Raw genomic sequence first — 18505 nt, 5'->3', positions numbered from 1 at the left:
CTCCCCTCGCCTCCTGTCTCTCCCTGCGTCTGCTAGGCACTCGCCACAGTAAAAGACTTGTGCATTGCTCTTGAAGAACTTGAATCTGAGGTCTGGTCTCTCTTTGTTTCTTTGTGTACTCCCTAACAATAAGGAGATGCCGCCCTTGTGCAGAGGCACTGGGGTGGAAGTGATGCAAAAACACTCAAAGTGAAGTTAAGGGACAATGTTTGGCATGTTAAAGTGCAATTTGAAGATGCTTTGGTGACCAGGAAAGCTGGATAGGGCTTTGGGTTACTGATCACTATTGAACACTGAAGTGTGCGTTATTTATAACATATTGAGTATTATCTGCCTCATTGTTCTCTTGGCTTCGACAGAAAGAAGGCCGGGTACAGGATACAGATACGGAGGCATCTTATTACAGCACTCCACTGCATAGTAAACTGTTCCTGTGCCCTGCACTTCAGGTCGGGAGTCGCTGCACAGCTGAGACATTCCACTCGCCTCGGCCCCACGTCCACTTCACTCCGTCTAGTGTCGTGTGAGTTCGGAAAGTGTTTTGAAGCATGAAAAAACATGCAGCACGTACTTCAAAATCTCAAGAATAAGAACAAAAAAGTTCAAGACATGTTTCTCTCATATCCTGACACCTTCACTTGTCCTTTAGAAAAAATAAATGCCCATTACATTTAAGGTTTTAGATGCGTATGTGGCCAGGAAACAAATGTAACGCCTCTCATAAAGGCATAAAATGTGGATTAATCGTTCAAAAGCTGTTGCCGTTTGCATTTTAAGATTTACAGTATATGAGGGATGGAGGAACTGCTCCAACCTCTACTGTGGGCATGATTTGTGTATTTTTTTCATTCATTTACATTTTGTGACATTTGTAAATATGTTCACTGCTCAAGCTATGCATCAAGGCTTAGTATTTGCTGCAAACTGCAAATATTGAATACTTAATGCAAAAAAATTATCATTTCTAAAATTAACTAAGATTCAGTGATTCTTTCAGATCCTCATCTGGGTAAATTTAGACGCTCAATGACACTAAAAATATCCACTGAACCCCAAAAAGCAACTTTAAAAAATAGCAAAAGGAAAGAATTAATGAATGTAAATCCCCATGCATGTTTTAAACAGTTTTTTCTAGTTGTATGAAAAGAATATGGCAGGTAAAATCATTTTTAAAACAAGATTAATGATGTTGCCAGACAATCAGTTCCGGCGTTAACAGACTAGCTGACAGAGAGAGACATCTGAAATCCAGTAAGGAAAATCATTAAATGGACGGCCGGCCGTCTAATCTAGGCCAAAGCCGCTGTCATCTGTTCCATCCTAATCCACATATCTACAGATTTGTCATTATGATGTTTTGATATAAAACCCTCCATGACTGGCCACTGGAGCCTGGGCCCACTGAATGAATCTGCAGTTGAAGAGCTACGTTTTTCATGCGTAGCAATATTGAACAACGGATTTCGAGTGAAAATCTTGTTTTTTCTATTTTATTATGCGCGGCTTTTGTTTCTTCAATTAGAAAATTTGTCATTTGCAAAGTCTCTGGGATTTTTCCTTTCAGTAAACTCCCTAAATGTGATGTTTTAATGTCGTTCTTCTGGTTTTCTGTGGATTCAGTCCGTCATACTGCTGAGCAGACTCTTTAAAATAGTCCCAATACATCCCACACTAAGTCAATCTGTGCTGTTTACATGCTATTGAATGACGTGTCCAACTCAGGGCTGTGACCTGTTTACAATTTACAACTTTTTAAGGATTCATTCCAGCATTCTCAATCATTTAAAGTGACGCCATAAATAAAAAAAAAAAAACTTTCATGAAACTGTGTTCAGCTGGTTCTGCCTTTCTGAAGGTTTTCTTTACATTTGACAGACTATAGTACAGACTTTGTTAGAAAACTTCTTTTTTTATCACTTTTATTTCTGCTAGTCTCTCTTGCCAGCTCTATCTCCACAGGGCTGCCGAGTAAAGTCTGACCCTCACACCTGCACTCCTGGATGGGAGAACTGCATTTTTTAAACCAATCCCAGTATTATTGGGCAGAGCCGAGCTCCAGACGCAGCGACGGAGGCTCAGCTCTGTTTTGGTGGAACATTTGCACCACGTACCACATTAAATGAAGATAACTGTTCGTACTATACAGTACCGTGAGCTATTTAAATTAGCTGGACACATTTTGAAACGTCCTTGGCTCTTATCCTTGTATCGCTGTGTGTATTTCGTCTATAGCAAATCCCGCCAATCTGCCCCAAAATGTCCCAGTTAGAGAGCAAACCCCCTAAACGTATTCTTCATAAAACTTTACAATCATTCGCTGAGACAACCAAGCAGACCTGCCTGGTTGCACCGTCCAAATTGACATCTTCAGCTAATAACTTGCTAGCTCAAAGTTTGTTGATGTTTCTCCAAACCAACAGAGTTTTGCAAGTCGAGGGGCGATTATCCGGTAAATTAATTGTTGTTGATCCGGACTATTTGTCTGCAAATACAAGCCCCTTTCTGAACAAATAAACCATGGTGTATGGTGGTAAATATATAATATGTACTTTTAATGTAGCACTTAATTAGTGAATCTCTCTATGGGATTAAGTACTGTATCTTATCAATGCCGTCCAATGCTTACATACTGTATGGTAGTACATTTATTTGACTGTACTGCATTTAAACAGACGCGGTAAATGAACTGAAGCCAATATGTTTGACCCACGGCCGAGGAGATCTCCTTACGTACATATTTGTGCTCCAATTAAGGGTCAACAAAAGGAAAATTGGCGTGTATGTAGGGCATCAGAGGGGGAGCGCAGAGAGCGGCCTCATTGATCCATATGTTTTCACACGATCTGTTCAAAGCATCTCAGTTCTGCATGAAGGAACTTCTCACTTTCAGGCCTCTTTCAACTCGTTTTTAACAGTGAGTAAACCTCTTTGGACACACATTTTATGACCGGGTAAAGCAACAGGGATGAGGACATCGGAGGAGCAGGAGGAGCAGGAGGAGCAAAGGGTGAAGGAGAAGTCATTTCTAGTGACCTGTCAGGAATAGTGACTGTAGGCAGATGGAGGAGAGGAGTTCCACTGAGTCCTAAGGATTTGGCCCTCAGTTTACTGGTATATGAGCAGCTCTCGTCTCGTCTGGCGCAGGCTTTTGTTGTATGTGGCGCTGTGTTGTTCGGCGATGTGTGTGTGTGTTGGAGGGGGGGGTTCTACCCCCATCGGCCTTCCTATACGCCACTATGACAGTGCTCTCCAGAGCTGTCAGCCCACATCAGCTGCCCAGCATCCTGATAGCTCAGCCTAAATCACAATCAAAACTGATGCCACCACATCCTCAGCGCAACCAGTCAAATCAGAGCAAGAAAAGGGCAAATAAGACACGGGGACCAACTATCACCAAGTAGCTTTAAAAGTACCTTGGAGTACTACGTGTTGGCTTGGAACAGTCAAAGTGTGGGGGGTGGGGGTCTCCAGTGAGTCGGTGCTGGCAGCGGCACAGTGTAAAGGGCTTTACCATGCAGGCGCACCATGTTGTGCTGGGAATGTGGTGCTAAGAGCTGAGCGTTATGTCGGCCATTTTAGATTTGCCACAATTTGTAACGAGAGATCACTGCTTGTCACAAAGTCATGGCTTCCATGCGCGAAGCCGAACGGGTCCAAAGCACGTCCCCCTTTTCTCCGGTTTACCGCCATTTTCACCAAACCCCTTTCAGTCAGTGCTCTATTTTAGTACTGTCACCCACATCAGGACCAGAGGTTTGTGAGCACCCCAGACTTCCACTGCTCTTTACCCAGACAAAGCCGTTACATATTGGCATGTTTCAAGTCGAACACAGCGTTTGAGGTAATGACGAATGACGTTTTTGGTCCATAACTAGCCGAGAAGAAGGCCATCAGCAGCGCTATTACCAGTGTGACGATAATTGGAATAATAGTCTTGGGGTGGGAAGGGGGGGGGCGATGTATCAATTCCCCTAACCATCGTGTTATCAGTCTTACAGTGAAAAAGGTCAGTCCAGCTTCATAGTTTGCAGTAAATAAACAGCAGTTGTTCCAGTTTATTCATTTGTTTCATCTTCCTTGTTTAGAGATTATTCTTCAACAATAAAATCGCTCATGCTTGAATCTAAGCCGAGACAATGAACACCCAAACAATGATAATCAAGAGACCCCCGAAAGCAAAATCAACTGACCATAAAATTGACTATTCTCTGGGGGAAACCAAAATATTTCCACATTGTATGCAGTCGGCCTATTTGGGCGAGCTGAGGATAACTTTGGAAAACGTTAACTCGATCTGCTTCAAATAACCAAATCAGAGAGCGAGTCAATAAGTCGTACTGTCACAGCTCATTATCGGGATAATTATTACTCTTGACAGTGGGTAAGTTATCAAGTTAATTAATTATTGAACGGCATTACCCGGCTCAGCACGGAGCTGTGTTTCATGCAAGTTTTCAACAGTTTTATGCTTTTGGAAGTCCGGAAACCATGTTTTCTATAAATAAAAAATAAAAATGACCCATTTTAATGCTAGCATCCTAGGAAATAAAGCACATGGTAATGTAGGATTTACCAAATGATTCTCCATAAGAGCCATAAATAAAGAGAGTTTACCTTTATGTAGCGCAGGATACAGTAGATGACGTCCACTTTTGGCGTTGCAAGATTAAAAATCGCAAAGGGAAAATGATTTTTTCTCCTCTTCGCTCTGCCCAGGACTAACGGTGCCCCTCTATTGGTTCGTGGCGCCGGGTCACGTGATGGACCAGAGGAACACGTGACACTTCTCAAAATTATATGATGAAACGAAAGCGACTGGCATCCTCAAAGAGCACCCTTTTAGTTGCTGCGTTGCGATACTGTTTTGCGTACTGTTTGGTGTCAAGTGTAAATAGGGCGAATGACGAGGAGTAATCTGGGTGACCCTCACCCACCTCCCTCTCGGCCGCCCCCCCCTTCCCTCAGCTGCAACAAAAGGGGGACATGCCCAGTGAGGCACGCGGGCATTGTGGGGGCACGTCTGGGGATGAGGTGGTCTGAATCAGAAGTATTGCCTCCGGGACTCTTGTCTAACGCAGGGGAGGGTCGAGCACCCCCGAAATCCACCAAGCCATCGTCCTTGGCTTTGTAGATAACAAGCGACACAAAAAACAACCCAGTTATGTTCAAATATCTCAGATTTAAAAAAACTGAAGTACTGCTGGTAAAAGTTACTTATGTGCAGCCTCACCCAGGACAGTTGATGAACTTTTTGATGCAACCAAACACCTCAAAAACGTAGAGGTCAAAGCAAACGCACCCTTAGACACCGTGCACCAACACGTTACCGTGGCATGCATATCCTCTGCAGCCTCTTTGGTCCTCTGCTTTTTAATCTGCTTCTATCTGGGAGTGTGTGTGTGTGTGTGTGCAGAATTACAGAGCTTTGGAGGCATCTCATCCAGATTTTCCAATCCAGCTCAAATCCAGCCCTCATGTCAGATGGACGGTTGTGTGCAGAGCTTAATCTGACATTATTAGGGTTGGATGACAGCAGAACGTTTAAGGGAGCTGCCAGGGGAAAGCAAACAGTGGAGTTACGCCGTCTGGATTAGGGACGACGCAGACAATGAACGACAACGTGTTTCACCTCGACATTCAGGGTTTTCGTATAGCACAGATGCTCTCCATGCAAAAACCAGTCTCACATCAGACTAAGGGCTCTGTATTGAGGCCCCTACTTTGCATGTGCTCTTAATTATTTGTACCTATGCAACAACATGGTTACCATGCCTTCACCTACCCACCCGACTGTAAAATGGCCCATGGGATAAACTACAAATAGAGCATTAAATTTGCTCCACATTGAAACGTAAGAGGCAGCGCACGAGTGTGGTTAAAAAAAGAGTGTTGTGTTGGAGGAAATCTGCTTTATATTTCAATTACACTGTTTCTCACCTCCCAACCTAAAACCAAGACTGCAGAAAGAACACTTGTTTACACAACAGTCTTGTGTAGTGAGTAAAATGTAACATTTGTTAGTGCTAAATGTCTTTGAGAAATGACTTGTCTGTCAAATGTTGTTTGATGGAGCAGTATTATTGGTTCAGAGGGCCATAATGAGTCATCTAAATAAAAAAAACTAAAATAATAAATCATTACCCACTGAATGTATCGTATTTGGGAGCTGAAGATTTTTATATGGGGATTAAACCTTAAAAATAAATAAAATGGTTTGATGGCTAAGCATTCTCTTTCAGGCCCTTTTTAACAAAGCACGTCTGTAGGTCAAAGGTCAAACTGCTTACCGGTTAAGATGTGGGGAAGTGCCCTATCAGGAGAGAGGAGGTGCAGTCTAGGAGTTTAGGACCAAGATGGCAGATTGCGGGCACACTAAGGGCTGGGGCAGCTCCCAGGGACCTATAAGTGGTCTAACCCCCCCCCCCCCCCCCCCCCCCCCCCCTTGCCCATGGCCTCCAGCAAGGTGATGAACTGCACAGACCCCCCCACCCGTGCTAGAGCATGTCATCACAGAACGCATGTGTCCTATCAGGGTGCCAGGGTCCTAATGGAGGCAGACGGGCGTGAAGGAGAGCGTGAGGTAGATCAGTGACCGCCAATCCAAATGATGGTTGGATGCAGGAGAGGGGCAGACAAAAGGGGGGGGACTTGACCTCATTCGTACCAATGTAGTGTGAAAAAAAAATGAAAGTGGTGTAGTCCATTGAGCAAAAGTCTTTTGGACAAAGTCAAGTAAAATTGGCACATTTCACCAATTGGTCATTTTTACAGTAAAAAGTTAAAGGTTTTGTACATTTGACCTTTTTAATGTGTAACTGTAACAGCCAGGAAATTAAGATTACAACTAAGATTAAGAAAATAATCTGAGAAACTCTATAATTTCTATAATTTATGAATAGAAAGCGATGTGTGTGAAAGAGAGTATAAGAGTGACGGGTCATATTGGCTTTAAACTATTCCTGTCAGACTTTCCTCTAAAATCAATGAGGATTTTCCATTGGTAACCCACAGCGTGTAACCATTGACTGCCAGAGACCAGACCAGACCAGACCAGACCAGACCAGACCAGAGCCAGCCAATGTAATGGGTGTCAGTCCAAAAACAATTCCTAGAACTTGCTTTGATTGGGCTTACATCATAGACGAGATCAGCGATCCTGATCCTGATATCCTAGATATCGTGTTGTCCCTATCACTGATGTGACTGATCAATCTTCAGCTTTGGAAAATGAGGATCCTCCCTTATACAGTCATGAAATGTACATAGAAATTAAAGGTACTGATCTCTATGATATGTTGGGCCTTTTGGTTATTGTTTGGTTAACAATGTGGCTCTTTTGGGTGTTATTTGGGGCTTTAACTGTGATTTAGGGCTGTTTATATACACTTGACATAGAGCTTTGCAGTTGTCCTCTTCATGAGTATGGCGCCAAGTACTGTAATACATAAATCATGAAGCATTTTGCTTAAATGTTGGTATAAAATGGCAAGATTTGACGTAGGCGTTGAGACTGAAAATGATTTCCCTCAAGAAACGTGTTTAAAAAAAGCCTAATATGTTGCTTTATTAGTTACTAACATTAATATATTGCACGTGTAACTCCCTTTCCTTCTTTTATCCAGTAAAGATTTCAAAAGCATCAACATTTGTGTGCAGCGCTCAACTTAAACATATTTGTGTCATAGTTCCATTTTTTTTTTCTTAAACTTTGAGACCCGCTGTCTCGTCTCCAATGTACACTATATGTATGTGGTTCGCTCAATTAATCAGCGTGCATCTAAATATTCATGAGCAGACCATAGAAGGCTAAAAACCTCTTGTTCTTAATGGGGCCAAAACACAAAGATGCATAAGGGCCAGTATGATACCAACCGGGCCATTTTCAGCCTAAATAATGTTACACACCCTATAAGGAGACCTTAAGGAGCAGTGTGAAATAGTGTGAAAATAGTGTGAAATCTGTATAATTTTTGTATCGCCCCTTTAAATGAAGATGTGAAACTCAATATATTTTTTTTAAACATATTAAAATGAAAAATGCCAAAAGGCTCTGTATAAAAGAGTATTCAGACATTCTTGTAGAGTATGAATGTAAAAGACAATAAACACGCAGAAATTAAGCTTTACTTACACACAAATGAATGTAATCTAAAAAGAAATACAGACGCCCCTTAGAACCCTTTTCCTTTTGATAACGTCTGACCATCTTCTTTTGATGTTGACTTTATCCCCGATGGCCATAACTGCAGCACTCTTGTGTCCTAGGAACAATAAACCTCCCATAAGTGTTCCTCGCGCTCTAAAAGCCTTCGCCCAGGACATTAAAGCTGCTCCACACAAAGCAACTCCATGTTCCTAATGGAAAATATAGCCTGACCCGCTCGGCTGATGTGGTCAATACAGCCAGTAATGGGTCCACGTTGCCTCCCGGCAAAAACCGATGATGAATAGGCTTCTGCTTGGTGAGGGACTGCGTCCGTGTCTGACTCCTCTGGGCTCAGACACTGTGTTCTGCTGTGGTGCTGTACAAAGGAACGAGATGCTGCACCATGTATGCAGACGCAAGATATTTAGTCGTGAGGAAGTTTAGTTTTTGCAGGACCACCAAAGAGAACCCCGCGAACACGAGGGGCCACCGATTACACATTGATGAGCACTGAGTCACGCTGGATTTCCCATGTTAACCCAACAAGCTGTCTTCTGAATGGGATGCATGAAATATTAACCCTTTTTTCTGCAGAGATTAGGGAAATAAACACTAGTTAGTACGGAAAAAGTTATGAGAAAAACATTATAAAAGCAGATTTTTTTAGTTCCACTTATTCTACCACTATGAAACAGCCTTTTCGGGACCCTGATGCTGCAGATCATTGTCTCTTTCTATTTTTTTGGCCCTTTTCTTGCAGTTATTAGGTCAACTATTCATGGGAAATTCATTCATTTAGTTACCTCTTAAAATCATCAAGAGACAAATAAAATCAGAGGGGAATAATAAAGTGCAGGTTCTTAAAAAAACCTTTAAAAAATGTCAAATTAAAATGAAGGGGAAATACCAAAACCCTCGCCCATTTTTGTTGGTCCTAATGTTTTCTTATCATCTAAATGTTTTTCCAAAATCTCTAACATCAGGCTGTATTTTCTATCAAAACAAACACGGCATGCTAACCAATGCTTTCCTGTTGTACTGGTGTTTAGACCTGCTGCCGGTACCACTGACCTCACTTTTCTAAAGAAGGTCTTTAGTTTTGTCTTTGGTCTTTAAACCTGCAGAAAACAGCAGCAGCGATCCCTCAAACGTGACCTCAGCCTAGCTCACAATATTATCAACAATTAATAAAGGGTGTGTCCGCCCAGAGATTTGGATCAGATCCAAAATCTAATGGGTTCTTTCTTGGCTTACGCTACACTAAAAATTGGCCTGTTGTTTTCTGTAAACCTGGTGACAAACAGAGCAACCCGTCCAAGAACATAAGCTCCTCGGCGATGGTAACCACACCCAGCCATAAAGATTTACTCAGCTTTTAGATGTTGGTGAGCTTTTTCTTTTGGTCCATTTGGCCCACAGCCAGATTCTGTGGTTCAGTGTCATGGCTCACACCAAGTCTCCTCCCATTTTACTTTAGACTAGTCATTTCTTGTGGGGAAATCAAACAAATGACAGTTTTTCTTTCCCTTTTTTTGCATTTACAGCCCCGTTTTGCTCATGAAAAACCTTTTTTGTGGATCAGTGTTACATTCCCAGTATGTTTTCATTTTCAATTCAATTTTCAATTCAATTTTATTTATACTATAAACTTATAACAAGATTTATCTCGAGACACTTTACAGACAGGGTTCAAATTGAACTTTTTCGTCCACCAGCCAAATTGCTAGTGTATGTTAAATTTTTACCAGGCATTCAATAGATAACCATTGTTTTTTGGGCTGAGTGAGTGAAGCAAATCTGCCATCCATTTGCATATTCTACCAGCATTTGGCAAGTAGATGGTGCTAATTTTGATCCCTGTTTACAGATAGAGGAGGTCTAGACAAGGAACCAACAGTTCTAGTAGATACCTCCAGAGCAAGCAACAGTGCAACAGTGGAGAGGAAAAACTTCCTTTTAGGCAGAAACCTCGGTCAGACCCAGGCTCTTGGTAGGCGGTGTCTGGCGGGCCGGTTGGAGTTGGAGTGAAGAGTGGAAATAACAAAAATGTATGTTTTGCCCCCACGTAGAGACACAGAGCTGTTAAAAGTGACACAATCTTTCTCAGGGTGACGCTTCAATCCCAGGATTACCTCGGCGGTAATACAGGACGAAACATTGCTATTGAGTCATACTAAATTATGCACAATGGAAATCTATTTTAATCAATTCCCCTGGAACAATCCCGACAGGATTTAGACTTGTACCGCCCGATGAAACCTGACATGTTAAGATGTTGGGCACATGCAGCTGTGAAATCAGATGAGGATGATTATGAGCAGAACAACCATGTGCTGAACTACATAGACATGCGCCAGGGGATTATTGGTGGGGTAACCGCAGGGCAGGCAGTGCAGGAATACACATCTGGAATGGAGATGATTTACAAAACACAGGTCTGATGGATTAATTGATGGACAGATGGATGCATAAAATGAATGAATGAAGGGGAAGATGCATAAACTCATGGATGACTGGAGCATTGCAGCGGCAGAGCAAACCATTTTCTCAGCCCATCCAACGAGTGCAGTGACAGAAATGGGAGCTGACCATGCCAGAGGATGGAGACGAGACACACTCGCACACACACGGAGGAACGTCACCGAACCTCAGAAGGACAGTTTTTGACACTAGTGAAGTTAGAGGGCCCCTTAACACACAAACACTCGACATGACCTCGGGGGCCTCAAGTAGAAGTAGAGTCGACTGGAACAGCCAAGCTGCAGTTATTAAATATTCAGAAGCTTCAGATGTACTGTAAATGCATGCAGTAGATAGTGTTTATTAGCCATTAATCTTTAAATTTTAGGTCACCAGAGATCCTGAATAGGAAAAATGTAGTACAGAAAATGGATTATTGGTGTTGAGTTGGGCATGATTAGACAAATGTAGGTCATAGGGCTCCAACTATAGTTTTTTTAATTAACCATTAATCCACGCATATTTTCTCAATTCATTGTTTTGTGTGTAAAACATTTTAATTGTCCCAAAATATTCAGATTATTATAATTTTACACATATATTTATACTAATTCTCCAGAAAAAGCAGCACATCCGCACATTTGAGAAGCTAGCATCATGTTTTGCATTTTAACTGAAAATGATTAAAACAATTAGTGAATTATCATAACAGTTGCTGGCCGAGTCCCCCTAGGTTTGTCCACCTAGGGGGACTCTGCATGTTCACGGAAGGCTTGTATCGTGGACGCGCCAACAGTTTTGTTGCCTATTTGTCAAGATGACAGATTAAGAGCTGATGCATCTTGTCTATGTCCTTGTTGCTAAGCACTCATAGCCATGCCGTTGCTAGTAATCACCTGTCAATCAAACAGATATGAGGACTGTAAATTGAGTTTTTTGAGCTGTTGCTGCAGCATGGCCACCCACTGGGTTTACTGATCATACAGAGCAGCTCAAACAGCTCTTACTCTCTCTCTCTCTCTCTCTCTCATACTTACTGGCACACACACACACACACACACACACACACACACACACACACACACACACACAGCCTTCTAGCGGAAGCTGCCAGTGTGGCAGAACCAGTTGCTTTGACAAAGGACACAAGTTCCCCTAGGTGTCAGTAAGACCGACGCTTTGATGCCCTGAGTATACTGGAAGTGTCACTGTTTGCATGCTGGTGTGTGCATGAGTGTCTGTGTAGTGTCTCCAGAGGTCCTGCGTGGGCTCCGTATACCGTAGTTGTGAGGACAAAATGTACTCACAAGCATAGAAAGGCCAGGGTTAGTCAAATTGTAAATGTAGGGTCAAGGTATGATTTAATGTGTGTAGAAGAGAATATGAAGCTCTTTTTTATGTCATGGTCGAATGGGAATACAGCAGCTTATTGGGCCGATTTAAGGATTATTGATCTATATCTATATGACCAAAATAAAAAGAGAGGATCCCAGGTTGAGTTGTAAAACCCAGATTTCAACAGATTTGGGAATATTCTGATGTATGAGGAGCATCGGACAGACAACATGTACAGTACAGTTCAGTGCTTGGCAAGATGGAGAGCCTGAGTCTCTTGAGTGAAGTAGTTTATCTTCATGAAGATAAAGTTCAGGGGAAAACATTGCTAAAAAGGGCTCTGTGTCTGTTTTATCCTGTTGTTGTATTATCAGGCTGGTGTTTGCACAGATACACTCTTAGGAGCTGCTCTCTTTGGTCGGTTAGCATCTTTTTCTACTCATGTTGTATCATCCACAAGAAATATTTACAGTACCTTCAAAGCGAGGCTCTGTAACCCATCCATGAAAGGCACTACGGAGCAATTTAAAAATACATTTACAGCATAAACAAACAACTTGACATTTATTGTAATGCTGCATGGGTGTACAGTTTATTCTGTGTTATTTATTCAGGGATCAAATCCAACATGTTTCTACTTTACCAGAGTCTAAATAAAGATCCAAACCCACTAAATGTGTAAAATGTGTCCGAAATCAGACAACACGCAGGAACCCAGATGAGACGTAGCTGAGACGGAGCCGTACAAGGCTGAGCCATCTAGTGCTAAGGTCTGCATCAAATTATAATGGGCTGCTCTATGTATTAATAAAAACCTGAGCACTGAGACACATGCCTTACTTGTTTCTACAGTATCTGCCGACATGAAGTTCTGGACCATGTGATTTACTCAAGCCTCTTCTTTTTTGTCAAGCGTCAAACTACCAACCCTCATGTGAAGGTTTAGTGGGCCGTGGCCACACAAACATTCCTCTTGACTGCTGCACCATATGTGGAGCTGCTCACTTGGCCCATGCATGGCTGGCTTTCATAATTAGCAATGACATTGTTAAAAAAATACTTAATTAGCCCTTGCAATATCAAGCATATCTCATCTCCCCTCAAGTTAAGATCCAGCAGTTTTCACAGCTGCATAAATGTGGATAATGCAAGAAAAATGAAAGTAGGAAAATGCAAATGGAGAAGTCATGTTAGGACAGTGTTGGAATTAAAACCTCATGAATTAAATTGTCACACCTCAGCAGGGAGGATTTGTGATCTGTAGTCCTTGCCGCCATCATCATCATCATCATCATCATCACTGTGTTGTGATTTGCATTCTAGTCTCTGAGGGATACTGTAAAGTAGCAGGAACCACTCAGCTGTGGAAGATTGGAAACAACCCTGCAGCTCGGTGCTTTTTATACCAGGGACGTGTTTTCATTTGTTTGTTTTTTAAGCACTGGACTGTCAGACTGGCTCACAAGTTTCAGGAATATTTTAGGAACAAGTTAAAAACAGCCGGTTTTGTCTTGTCTTGTTCACATTTGGGATTTTGAGTGAAATGTCTTGCAATTGGATTGCCATAATCCGGTGATCCATAACATCCGGTGTGTGTGTGTGTGTGTGTGTGTGTGTGTGTGTGTGTGTTCATTTATGTATATATATATACGGACAGTCAGGAATGTAATATCTTTGGTGATCCAAACTCTTCCTCTCATGTTATCTGCAGGTCAAACATACTTTTGTTTATACCTGGAGAACTAATGACATTCCCATCAGTTTCAGTTGTACCAGCTTTAAGTGCTAATTAGCAAATGTTAGCATCTCTCATATGGTGAAAGTTATACTTTCTCAGTGCTCACTACATGATAGCATTAGCATTTAGCACAACTCTTGCTTTTACACCCTGTGTATTCAATTGATGCAGAGGTAGTAACGTCCTGCAGTTTCCCCTGTCAGTGAATACATCTTGTGTTGTGAGGAGTTGGACGCTGTTTAAAGAACAGCTGATGCACATAAAAGAGTGACATGAATGTAAGATTTGGTGGTGTGTTATCGCCTGTTTGCCAAGACTGGCACATAATAAACACGTTGCATACATTTATCATTACCAGTCTTATTAGTATAAGAACAACCTGTGGAGTTTAATGCAAGACTGAAGGTTGTGAAAATGTAAATGATCCATGAATGGACGTCATTTTGTAAGATATTTAATGTAATATTATGTGGTCTGACATATTCTTGTGAATTTTTGGTGCTTCTCACTGTTTCAGTTAACCCGTCTGATGCAGCACACTCCCTTTATGTTGATTGCTGAGGTTTCACAGTTGAAAGCCCAGACTAATGACACTGTACATCTAGTGATGTGGTCCGGCCTCGTTTCACCGGGCCTGTTCTGGATCTGTGTGTGCTCAGCTGGAGGAAGACGTGATCTGAAGTCGGTTGACCCATAATCTTGGTCTCGCCAAAGGACAAAACACTGTTCTGCAGGCTGCTAGCTCCCCTTGGTGGAGAGAGTCGGTACGCTGGAGGAAACAGGGTTCCTCTGCTGTGACCTGTTTCTGTTTCCATTAGGATGGAGAGACACAGCTGTTAGCAGCAGCATTCATTTAATCTGGTTTACAGTTAACAAAAGATTCAAATGATCAGCTCAAACTCCAGAAACACTCGAATATCCCAAACTGCCACATCATAATTCCTCCTGCTTTGTGTCTTATTCAAACTTTAATCCTTTGACTTGAGGGCTTTTCTCTCTGAGCTTTATGAGGCAGAAAGTCATTAGCATATTGCAATAAACAAGGGAATAAAACTTGGCTTTTGCCAACAATTCCTCCCAGGGAGGAGTAAGAAATTAGAAAGCAGTGAAGTGGAACTTTAACAACAACAAACTGGGATGTTTTCGGGGGTGATGGGCATAGTTTTCTTTTACTTTGGTGACAAGTTTTTCATATGAGCACAATGTATAACATCTGGGCTGGATGTTAGGGTCGTAGCCAGTTAGTCGATGGTGACGGACGTTATACTGGGACCTTTGAGACAGAGCTAATCCAGTCATGGAGAAAACAACCAACCACAGCTCTTTAACTCAGCGTCTTTAACTCTATTCCAATATGGTTAAATTATATTTAGGTCACGTATTTACATGTATGTTATTGTGAAATAATTGATTACATTAACTTCACAGTAGAGGGACAGAACAGAAGTGGGCCTAGATTTAACTATGGAGTGCAAATTATAAAAAAAATGCTTTGTTTTCTTTCACAAACTGATTTTAAAGACACAAGGAAGTTGCAGATGATAAACTTTAACGAAAGATTTCCGGACTGAAATAAGAAAAATCTGATAGGAAATCTTCTTGGACAAAAACTTAAATGGAATGAAATAACCAATAATATACAAGTTAAAGGTTATTTAAAGGATGCCACTGCATCTGCAAGAAAATAACAAAAATAAAGTAAAATAATCAGCTACAAAGACATAAAATGAAGGTATTACAGCCTTTGTGTCTGTTCTGCAGTTTTCCAGCCACCTTGAAAACTTTCACTTTTTCTAACTTTTCTCTTATGCACCGTTCCTGCGTCTCTCTGCCTTTGTGGAACAAAAGTCCTTTTTTTCTCCTGCAGATGTTTCTGCTGTTTCTGGGGGATCCTGAGGCGTTCCCAGACCAGATGGGGTATTTAAACCCTGTGGCATCTTCTTGATCCTCCTCCCAGTTACACAACAGCCACAGGGAGGCGTCCTGAGCAGATGTCTGAAATCAGCTGTCAACACAGGAAAACACTGGTTCTGTGTATGGATCATTTCTTTCTCATATCTGTGACCCCATAGACTATCAAACAAAGCTAAAACATGTCTCCACTGTCCTTACATTGCCTTTTAGAGTATATTTACCCACACTTGGAAGTTTTATTGTTCCACGATATTGACCCAAAGAAGACTCAATGAGGCTCTTTTGACACTAATCAACAGAAACAAATAAGCCAACAGAAAAAGCCACATTGAATATACATTTAATTAAATGTTCTGAGACACTAAAACATGACAACTTATCTGCACAAACTGCTGAACAGGTTTTTAAGCTGTACAGGTTGTGCAAAACCCAATAAAACAGTATGAAAATCCTCTAAAAGCCTCCATGAGAACTAAGAAGAGTGGGATTTGTGAGTGAGCTGTTGATGGTGACGCGTACAGGAGAAGCTGCATGCTGCAAACAATCAACACTAATTACAGATGGGAGACAGCTGAGGGAGATTATAGTAAACAGAAAGCTTCAAGATTCAACTTTTTTGTTGTTTAATTGATATGTTCCAAAGATGCAGTGTGTCATTCTTATAAAATTCTTATTGTATTAAATCTGAGTGTGTGGATGTACACCAGCTGTGGAAACAGTAGAAAAGCTGACACACTGCAGACAACTCGTATCAGCAGTACATTAACTCAAGTTCTATCCTTAGGAACACATTTGAGGTACTTTACTTGAGTTTTTCCACTTTACCCTATGCTACTTTATACTTCTACCCCACTTCATCTCAGAGGGAAATATAGTACTTTTTTATTGCAGTACATCACAGCTTTAGTAACATTTTTCTTTTTAGAAAACATGATGTGTTTTATAAGTTCACGTTTTTTACTTGAATATTAAACTATCTAGTGTATAAAATCAGCTTTACCTTGACAACTTCAACAATATATTCACACATGAATGCATGAGAAATAAGACAATATGTCAAAGTGAAACATATCGGGGTATTTCTTAAGCAGTAAGTACATTTTGCTGAATTTTTTTCAGTGCAGGTCTTTAACTTGTGGAATACTTTCACAGTGTTGTATTACTACTTTTACTTAAGAATGTAAATACTTCCTCCCCAGCCCTCTTAGTTGCACTAAATGGTGGCCCCATGTGGCAGAAGGGGTACTTTATTGCCTTACTACATGCTAAATGTACCCTTACAAGTACTGATCCTGATAGTATGCTGTTTTCTGTATACTATGTTCTTTAATGCTCACAGAAAATACTGTACTTCAATCAAACTGACTTGCAGGTTGTTTTTATAGGTTATCTTACTTTGTGGATCTTTTTACTCAATGTTTTTAGAAGTAAAAAGGACTTCTTCACCTACAACGATGCATTTTTTATTGGTAAACTGCACAGTATTAAACCCTAACACTCTGGACAGATGCATCCATAATTGGAGAGGTGTTTCTATGGATGGATACTGTAACTTTCCCTGATGAAGTCCATACTGTACACATCCAACTCTCACTTGACAATGATGAACAGTGTGCTGTGCATCAGAGGGTTGTTTTTGATTACGGTGCAGCTCGATCTTGGAAACCCAGAGCGAAACCTTGCCTTGATCTTGGATCAATACCAAATGTCAGATGTGTCAAACTGTATGACTTTGCTGTGAAATAAGTCAAATAAATCACGTTGAAAGGCTTCAACCTGAAAGTTAATGATGTGTGAAGACAGTCACTCAGTAATTGCTGCCCTGCAGCTTTTAAAGGACTTTATTAAACAGGTATTTATTTTTGACACCAAATCTGGGAAAAATGCCAGTTTATACCGTCGCAAGAGGTCGGGAGCATGTCTTTGTTTATGGATTCAATTTTACAAGTAAAGTCAAATGCTCCATTTTAAAGACACATAGCTACCACACCTGAAGTTATTATGAGGATATAACGAGCAGAATATAGGCTTCTGCTTCATCGTTAAAATATGTAACCCTACCTCGGGATGTTAAAAATAGGGAATTTCTTTTTCTCCATTTGCAGTGTTTACAAGCTTCTAATACCTCAGTTCAATAATGCTACATGGATTTAAAGTGATATTATAGCGGCATCAAAAGCATCCTTTATGTCTCCGGTGGTTCCTAACATGAAGGCCCGGACCCTTCAAGAGTTTACAAGATACATTTAAATAATTTCTTTTGACTTTTATATACATTTTGGGGGTTTTTGATTGTATAAAAGTACTGTGTTTCTGTGGTGATCTCAATCTAGGGATCATGTTTGTTTTTTAAAGACTAACAAGATAAATCAGAGGTCAAAGTAAGTTTGGGCTTTTCTCCAATCTTTGCTTTTTATGATCCATTTTATTCATTTTATCTCATTAGGCCTCGGTAGTTCTTTGCAATGAATGGGTAATTGTCTCTTTAGTGGAACTTTTAAACATTTGAAAAGTGAAAATTGACTTTTTGTATAAGCCAGAAGGTTGGGGACCACTGCTTGTGTGTTTATGTTTATCAGATGTTTAATGTAACTATTAATGTACTACTACTAACTATATCTGTCAAAAGGAAAGTACAATGAAGTAGCTTATACAATAGCATAAACTTGAATATGCAGGATATTTTTTCTCAATTTATATTTTGAGTTAATGTAGGCTACAAATAAATATAGGATAATCCAAGGCATGTCAAATGTAATCTGATTACATAATCAACAGTTCCCCTTGTTGTTGATCCCAACACGTGCTGGAATTCAGAGTGATGAAATGCACCATTCCCCCCCTAACCCCCCACCCCAGATTAGTGACAGTGTGTAGTGACTGTGTGTGTGTGTGTGTGTGTGTGTGTGTGT

General features: G+C 40.9%; 1 protein-coding gene across 8 annotated transcripts in view; it reads right to left on the bottom strand.

The window, feature by feature from the left end:
* Positions 1–6538, bottom strand: part of LOC117939293 (poly(rC)-binding protein 3-like) — a 23230-nt gene extending 16692 nt beyond the window's left edge. For 7 of the 8 annotated variants that reach the window (XM_034864514.1, XM_034864517.1, XM_034864518.1 and 4 more), the window contains exon 1: positions 4615–4884. The gene's annotated coding sequence lies outside the window, so the exon portion shown is untranslated. Of the gene's footprint in view, positions 1–4614; positions 4885–6287 lie in introns of those variants that run through there. The other variant, XM_034864516.1, reaches the window with a different exon arrangement.
* Between the last annotated feature and the right edge of the window lie 11967 nt (positions 6539–18505).

The sequence above is a fragment of the Etheostoma cragini genome, chromosome 24 (assembly GCF_013103735.1).
Source record: "Etheostoma cragini isolate CJK2018 chromosome 24, CSU_Ecrag_1.0, whole genome shotgun sequence".
NCBI lineage: Eukaryota > Metazoa > Chordata > Actinopteri > Perciformes > Percidae > Etheostoma > Etheostoma cragini.
This window is presented reverse-complemented; position numbering and strand designations above follow the sequence as displayed.